The sequence below is a fragment of the Cetorhinus maximus genome, chromosome 24, assembly GCF_964194155.1.
Source record: "Cetorhinus maximus chromosome 24, sCetMax3.hap1.1, whole genome shotgun sequence".
Classification (NCBI taxonomy): domain Eukaryota; kingdom Metazoa; phylum Chordata; class Chondrichthyes; order Lamniformes; family Cetorhinidae; genus Cetorhinus; species Cetorhinus maximus.
In genome coordinates this window covers 46,422,674-46,430,169 of record NC_135902.1, presented here as the reverse complement: position 1 = coordinate 46,430,169, position 7,496 = coordinate 46,422,674, and the positions used below count along the sequence as shown (strand labels likewise).

At 37.8% G+C, this 7,496-nt stretch overlaps 1 protein-coding gene across 4 annotated transcripts in view; it reads right to left on the bottom strand.

The window, feature by feature from the left end:
• Positions 1-1,766: 1,766 nt before the first annotated feature.
• LOC144699855 (endonuclease V-like) overlaps positions 1,767-7,496 on the bottom strand; it is a 79,258-nt gene continuing 73,528 nt past the window's right edge. For 2 of the 4 annotated variants that reach the window (XR_013580639.1, XM_078571164.1), the window contains one exon: positions 1,767-5,590. The gene's annotated coding sequence lies outside the window, so the exon portion shown is untranslated. Of the gene's footprint in view, positions 5,596-7,496 lie in introns of all 4 variants that reach the window. The other 2 variants (XM_078571163.1, XM_078571165.1) reach the window with 1 other exon arrangement.

Sequence of the window (7,496 nt, the reverse complement as noted above, 5' to 3'; positions counted from 1 at the left end):
ACAAACTCTCTCCCAGTCTTAAAAGCTCCACCTGTCCTAATATCCACAGTCTTTTGGGAGAGTGTTCCAAATTCCTATGACCCTATTGTGGAAAAAATACTTCTGATTTCCCTCCTAAATGGTCTAGCTTTAATTTTAAGATTATGCCCCCTTGTTCTTGAGTGCTCCACGTGGTTTCTACTCTACCAAATTCAATTAACATTTTAGAAACCTCAATCAGATCACCTTGCAATCTTCTACACTCAAGGGAACACATGTCATGTTTATGCAACTAGCTGCTCCCATAATTAAACCTCACATTATATGGACTCAACCTTTATTGCTTCTGCACTACAACAACAGTATAAAAATCCCGCCTAATTCTGTGTTGACCGGTTACATTCTCTGTTTTAGTACAACTTCAACACATTTTACAGCTTTATTATGGCATTGAATAACCCCCCTGCTACCTTTCATTGGTCAATCCAATACATATCCTACCATAGGGTACACAAATGCACTTCCTTGGACTTCCAAACATCTCAGTAGAATCTAATCCACGCAAATAGTTTATTGCACCTTTCCAGTTCTTTGTGGAGCCTATCTGAGTCAGGTTCTAGCTATCTGTAACTTCACGAAATGTTCCTGGATAAACATTTACACTTCTGGACTGAGTGCTACATTATCGTTAAGGGACTCATTTATAAGTATGGCAGCAACACTAAATGGTGTTTTGCATCAATCCAATAAAATGTAACTGTGCATCTCTTCCTTGTAGGTCACTGTAACTGTGCATCTCTGCCTTTAAGGTCAGAGGCATTTAATCCAATGGGGATTTAAAGAAATCTCTGAACACTGGGAGGCTGTAATAAAAAAGAAAATGTTGGCATTGGGCCTGTCAACACCAGAAAGAGAGATTCATGTTATGGGTGCAGATTTTAGCCAGGATGTTAACTTGTCCATTTTTCTTTCAGAGGCTCATTGACCTGCTTTGCATTTCTAACATTTTCTGCTTTTAATTCAGGGTAAATAAAATATTCCAGTAACTTGTGAATTATTCTTGTTTATTCGTCATCCACTAACATTTGTGAAGTTTTCTAAAATTAGACCAGGTCCCCCCCGAGCACCGCACAAAACCTTCCATTGACAGAAATATCAACAGCAATCCTTACCTCATTTACAGTAAAAATTATCCTTAATTCATGTTTAATTGATTTCCTCATCAATAATTCAGTCCTTTAGCAGGATGGCACTTGATGAATCTGCATGACTCCCTTTTTCAAAAAATTTCAGCGAGAGGGTTGAGCAAGTCTCTGTGAAACCGGATACCAGTGTGTATCAAACACAGGAAGATCAAAAACACTGGATACGACAGACCCTGAAGGATTCTCTGTAACACTAGTGCAGTGACGAATATACCATGGAAATGAAGCCTTACTCATGAATGTTAAGAACAAACATCATCCAACATGACCTTTTCTCCTTCGCTTCTCCACCAGAGAGTTAGGCAGATGTTTTAACTGAGGAGGAACAAGAGCTTTCATCCTTCACTCAGTCCTGTGTTATTACATAACAAGCAGCTCTATGAATAAATAATAAGCAAGGATCTCTGGGTACATAATGCAGATTTGACAATGTCCTCTGTACAAACAGTCCACATACTCAATCCCAAAGATGATTTTATTAAAATTACAGTGTTATATTATTAAGAAAACCTTCCCAAAAATGCTAACCAAGTGTGAAATTCTTAAATTTAAAAATTCAGGTAATTATCCCAAACTGAATTTTATTTAGCCATTTTGTGAACTTGACCATTTCATTCAGTAAAGTGAATCTCTGGGTTCTGTGACCCTAGCTACCACTTTTAAAATGTGAACTTTCCTTACCTCTGATCATTTATAACCATGCCAGAAATCTGCAATCTGATATAAAATTAACCAAATAAAAATAACAGTCAGCGTTTTCAGCTTAGAAATATATATTTTTTTGAATGTCCAAATTCAAAATAGTCTGTGCATCAGCAATGGCTTCACAGTATGAAAGACTATATTAAAACAATTAAAGAAAAGGGATCATTCTCTGATTAATTAGCCTAACACTTTACTCCAAAAGAGGATGAAATAATACATTTCCTCTCTGCAGTGTTACACAATGGAATTATTAAGTGCAGGATTTGAAAATGACTGCAGTTGCTGCTGTAAGAGTCCCTGCTGTTTCAACTAGCACATGGCATAATCTCCTCAACACCAGATCTCTTGATTCCTAACAAACACAAGGCAACAGTGCACACTGTTACAGACATTCAGCTCAAGATGGGACTTCAGAAATGAGTCTGTCAGATATTCTTGTCACTAGCAGGATGTGCACCGTTTCCAAATTTCACATTCACTTAAAGCAACTCCTCAATGTTTCAGCTTAATTCAAAATGTTAACACTGAATGATGAAAATGTTTAATAAGCAGTTTCTAGTTAAGGTGGTGAGCATTAGAGACACACCAACTGGAAAGATTGCAGGTGCATTCTTTGGTTTGTGCTGGAGCAGCTAGCATTTTTGGGGAGGCAAGTAGTGGTTTAGAGAGCAGAAAACTAGCCAAGGCACCAGCTCCTTCTTACTATCTAGTGACCTCTATTGGAAGTCTGCAAATATACAGACCTCTGGCAGGGGAAAGATCAGGATCTACTATGATGTCTCCCAAACGCACAGTGTGTAAATTCACAAATGAAGAAAGGTAATATGAAATAGGGTGTCAGTTACCTGTGGAACCATGCCCCAGTGAGCAGTCAACACATTCAGGAAAGTAGGATAGAAAGAAATAAAACTGTAAAGGTAGATAAAAGGCTCATTAATATAGGTTGTGTACTTTTATAGAAGCAGTGTTGAGTGCACCATTAAATAAAGTCCATTTATGTTGCTCTTTAATATTGCTGGATGCAAAAACTTAACAGCATAACCCAATTATCCTCCAATTATGACCTACTTCACAATATAAATTCAAACTATTTGGAGTAAAATTACACTTGTGTAGATGTGGGGCAATTTTAATTTTGCTGCATCTTAAGGTTCATGTTGGCATTACCATAGTTATTGCAATATCAAGTGGTACAAACCTATCTATAATTTCTTATTGAAAAAGCCATTTGGATTTGTAATGCTACAAAAATGCAGCAAATTCTCAAACAGAAAGAATCCATTAACTGTTAACAATGCAATACACATTGAGTTGCTGATTAAAAAAAGATAAATCATTTACCTTCACCAGATAAGGTCATTGGTTTCTCTCCAATTACAAACCTGTCTTAATACTTTGCTGAGCAGGCATAATTTTGAGAACACAAAAAAATGACAGGAAACAAGTTACAAGAAGTTATAGCAACTTGCAGGTAAAATGTTATAATGACTTTTCTGGAAATTAAACACTCCCACCCCACTCCCAGAAAAACACATTTTGTAATAATGCACTAATTCCTCCAATTCTAGGTCGAAGATCACTATCAGGTATTGAATTAATGAAGGCACCTTGTTAAATTGCTTTTATTCTTTTATATAAACAGTGTTCGCATTATTACAAAAGAATGCACATTTTTATTTTAACTGCTGAACATTTGAACAAGTAAGAGAATAATGTTTACACGGGAGGGGTTACAAAGCAATAATCTAATTGTGGGGTTTAGATAATAATTAGCTGCAGTTTCCAATACTGTCCGAGTCCTGAGATAAGATTGTGCCCTGAGAATACTGCAATTCCTACTTATCTGCACTCCGCTTGCTACAGAGCTCTGATTTCACTATGGTTGCATTTTTCCCTTGCCACTTGGCATGTGCCAATGTTGACTCTGAAATTCAGTGTGTTGTGACACACCACAGTGCATTATCATGCCAAATCACAAGCTAAGTAAAGATTAACGCTTCCATATAGGAAAGTAGAGACTTTGGGGGGCAAATTTTCCAACTGATGCTGTTACTGTTCTATTGTTTAATGCCCAACATATTAAATTTCTCTCAGCCCTTTTTTAATACAGGCGAGAGCCTCTTTTATTTTATGTTTGCGTTCACACGTCCTCAATCTCAGAGATGTTGATCTACCTATCTTACCTACACAAATTTTCAGGAAGTTGAGCATTTCAGAATCATTGAAATTTCAGCACGAGGCCATTCAGACTATTGTGTCTATGCCAGTGTTGATAGGTAGGAGAGTAAGTTGTGGAGAGGACGTAGGGAGCCTGCAAAGGGATATAGACAGGTTAAGTGACTGGGCTAAAATTTGGCAGATGGAGTTTAATGTGGGAAAATGTGAACTTGTCCACTTTGGTAGGATGAAAAGCAGTATATTATTTAAATGGAGAGAGATTGCAGAACTCTGGTACAGCAGGAATCTGGGTTTCCTGGTGCATGAATCACAAAAAGTTAGTATGCAGGTACAGCAAGTGATTAGGAAGGCAAATGGAATGTTGTCGTTTATTGCAAGAGAAATTGAATATAAAAATGGGGAAGTGTTGCTACAGTTGTACAGGGCATTGGTGAGACCACATCTGGAGTAGTGTGTGCAGTTTTGGTCCCCTTACTTAAGAAAGGATATAACTGCATTAGAAGCAATTCAGAGAAGCTTCACTTGACTGATTCCTGGGATGAAGGGACTTTCTTATGAGGAAAGGTTGTGGTCGTATCCATTAGAGTTTAGAAGAATGAGAGGTGACCTTATTGAAACATATAGGATTCTGAGGGGCCTTGACAGGTTGCAGAGAGGACATTTCTCCTTGTGAGAGAGACTAGAGCCTGGGGAGACGGTTTAAAAAAAAGGGCCTCCCATTTATACCTGAGATGAGGAGAAAGTTTTTCTCTCAGAGGGTCGTTAGTCTGTGGAATTTTCTTCCCTGAGAGTAGTGGAGGGAGGGTCATCAAAAATTTTTAAGACTGAGTTAGATAAGATTCCTGATTGGCAAGGGAGTCAAAGGTTCTAGGGAGTAGACAGGAGAGTAGAGTTGAAGCCACAATCAAATCAGCATTGATCTTATCAAATGCTGGAGCAGGCTCGAGGAGCCTATATGTTTGTAATTAACTGCAACTATCTAGTTATGATCCCATTTCCCAGCTCTTCCCCATTCCCTCCTTACTAGAGTCATTTCCAAAGTTATTTCCCTTGTTTTAAGCTGTTAATACAGCAATCCATTTGGCACACTGAAAAGTAGCAGCCTTGAGTATCCACCCACATTCAGATATACATGCAGGGTGATCTTATTAAAAAATATACATCAATTTAGTGTATTAAAACATGTAACTCTGAAAATATCACCAATTTGTACTGAAAATAAAATGAGGGATACAAAATACATCAAAAAATATTGGTTAGTTTGTACCAGGCTTGGTTCTGAATTCCTGTTGATTGTAGGATACCATTAATATTGAGGTAAGTGAGGAGTTCCCTAGCTTTGAAGTCCTGATCAGAAACAGAATCACAAACTACAACTCCTCACCCGGGTGGATTCTCAGCCCAGCTGGCCCGTTTATGTAAAAACCTTGAGATTTCGCTACTGATGGTTCTGTTTCTCTGGAATGTCCTTACTTTCTCCTGGTTACAGCGGTAGTGCTGGCAGACCTTTGGGAGCAAGTACTCTGCACTGGAAAAACAGTGAAGAACACAAGCAAATATGTTAGTCACCTGATAGTGTATCAGTTTACTCAATGGTTGGTAGAATGACTAACAAATGCTGAATTGAGCCATATACTCAGGCTGGATCTCACATCTGTGCTAGCTTAGCTAATTTTAACTAAGTCGGTAGTCTGTAATCGGCCTAATACATGGAACAAGGAAATGACAGTCATGGTCCACACTGTACACTATTCATTGACTCTTCTTGGAAAGTGCATGTGAATAACAGAGAAGGGCAGGATTAAGGTTGGCTGTGATGCGCTCCAAACAGCACTCCATGCAGAACAGCCAGTTTCTAGGTCCTTATCCAAATGTTCATGTGCAAGCTTGACTGTTAACTGCACAATTTCAGGAGAAGAAAGAATAGATGAGGAAGGATGTTAATTGGATCCAGATGGTGAAGTATGGAACTAGACACAAATCCTTTTCTTGATAATCAGTTGATTTACAGAATACAGCATTACAAATGTCTGCCTTCTGCCTATTACCCAGTGTCCCTCTTTATATGCTCTTTTAATTATCAGCAAAATAAACTAATCAACAAATAAACTAATTAATACATTAACAGCCCCTTAAAGGGGCATTGTAACAAAAAGACAAAACCATAAAGGAAACTTACTAAATTGAGTTAAAATAATGTTCCTGAGGAGTGTTCTAGATACTTTATTAAACAATGCCCTTCACCTGTGTATCTTAATATAATTAACATACAATTAACAGAGAATACATTATCTGTTAATTGTTTATCTATATAATTCAACAACAACTTATATTTGTTTTATATAGTCTACTTCTGATAATTCAATGTGGTTTCTCTCACTAAAAAAAAAACAATCAATTTGAACTAAGTCATAAATATTGCAACAAAGGAGGAATTTAGTGGTGACTTTGCATTTAAAATGGATTTACACTGGATATTCCAGAATATACTGAATAAGCTTCAGCAGGATTACCACATTTGACATTAACATTTCTTACATGTGTTACTAGTGATCACGGCTGTCACTGCCTTTGTACTTTCCAGAGTTTGATAACTTTGGCAATGTGGTAAATCTGTGGCAGTTATAACAGTACTGACATCCACTCCAACAATAGCAAACAAAACTGTCAGAACAAAGCCGCACTTTAAACAAGTCTTAGTGAATCCTGCAATAATGAGGCCGGCAAACAAATTCCTGAAATCTTAACAATGGCAAGTCTCAGTTTGAAATGTCAGAATCACAGTGAGTGCCTGAGAGAAAGAACGGCATTGTGATGAATCCCTGTGAGAAATGTCTGCAGAGGTAAATGACAATTACCGTTTCTGTCTATTGCAGAGGAGACAAGCAATAGCTCATCTTGCAGGAAAATTCTGCAAACGTTTTTGAATAGATCTTTGTGTACTAATAAAGTCAGAGTATTTTTTGAAGGGAATTGTCTTCATGCAACAGTGTTTGGCAAACTTCATTTGTTTCCAAATGCAAAACATGATGGTATAAATTATATCGGCACACATCATAATACCAAAGATGACACACTGATCTTCTTTAGCGGCAAAGAAAAGCCGTCATTAAAAGATAGGGGCAATTTTAATATATGGACAATTTCCTCCAATTACCCATCCTCTTTCAATGGTGATGACTCTTGTTGGTTTACCTTTCAATGGCTGTCACCTATCCTCTGATATCCCCCACCACTGCTGCCTTCACGTGTAAGCCCAAATCATGAGTGTCTGCAAACTGTTCAACTGAGGCCAAGCCTGGCTCTCACCTCACCCAACGTCCACAATGGGAGTAACTTTCATCTAAGCAATGGCATTATTGAATTGGCTGCCCATTATAGTCTGCCCAATATCCCCTTCCAAGACTTGAATGTACAGCAAAATCGGGC